The sequence below is a fragment of the Limulus polyphemus genome, unplaced genomic scaffold (assembly GCF_000517525.1).
Source record: "Limulus polyphemus unplaced genomic scaffold, Limulus_polyphemus-2.1.2 Scaffold3527, whole genome shotgun sequence".
Classification (NCBI taxonomy): domain Eukaryota; kingdom Metazoa; phylum Arthropoda; class Merostomata; order Xiphosura; family Limulidae; genus Limulus; species Limulus polyphemus.
This window is the reverse complement of record NW_013669137.1, coordinates 108,841-109,988: the sequence shown is the minus strand read 5'-3', so window position 1 is coordinate 109,988 and position 1,148 is coordinate 108,841.

Sequence of the window (1,148 nt, the reverse complement as noted above, 5' to 3'; positions counted from 1 at the left end):
ATTTCCTTTAATTACTACAAAAGGAGTGATTCTGATAAAAATGAGATTACCACAAATAAACAACCTGTTCTAAAATTGTAAATTGAATATCAGATAAGGGCTTCTAGTATAAACAGAAACAACAGGAATTACAATCCACTTCCTAAGTTGCTAGCTTTAAGTAAGACATATAAGAAGTAATAGAAAACCTGAATTAGTACACTTCAGACACTGAATGACAGTTATAACATATCCTAAACTTTCTAACAAACCAACATACTTCAATAATTTCCAAGGTTGTGAAATGTGCTGACCAAAATTTTCTGTGATTTTCAAGCTTAGATGATTGTTTTATAACAAAATTCATATGTTTACTGTAACATTGTAGTATTTTGCACGTAAGAAACTTTGGAAATTTATTACATAAGCTGGATAATTGGAGTCAAGAATAATCAATATCAGTTGTATGCTTCAAACTAGTGACTAGCAGTAGACAATTTGATATCTCTTGCAATCCTCTCCAAGTTTGATCAAATGTTGAGTTATGTACTGAAGTCCCATTCTCTTCCACTTAAAATTACTATTTCAACAATATATCATCTCCTGTTATATTCCTGTAACCATGGTACCATCTTCCACCATTATTAGGTCATTAAAAGGACTCATCTTACAATTTATGCAAGCACTTCTGACAAATAACTTTAAATTGATCCTGATAAAGAAGTCTATTTGAAATATCTAGTTATATTTCTTGTTCCCTCAAATACTTACTTATTATAATGAAGTGAGATGATTTTACTAAACGATAAAATAAGTTCATTAGTACTGTTAACAATTATCAAATGACAAGTCTTGCTTGGAAAACAATAACATATTTAATTGTCAGGTTGAAAATACTGATTCCAAAAAAAAAAGAAAGATAAACAGACTGACCACAAAGCAGAAATTGTTGGAAAAGCTAGTAATAGTGAGTAAAAAGTTGCTCTTAACCACAGTTGCATCATTTTTGGTTGTCAATAACTAGTTTCTACTTTTAAAAACAGGTATTCAATAGCCAAGTGTTATCATTTTATTGCAAGCCAATGTTATTATTTTGGGCCCAAACATCCAGAAAGTGGTACATGACACACATCTATACCAAAATAAAACTTCTACAGTGAAAGCAATAA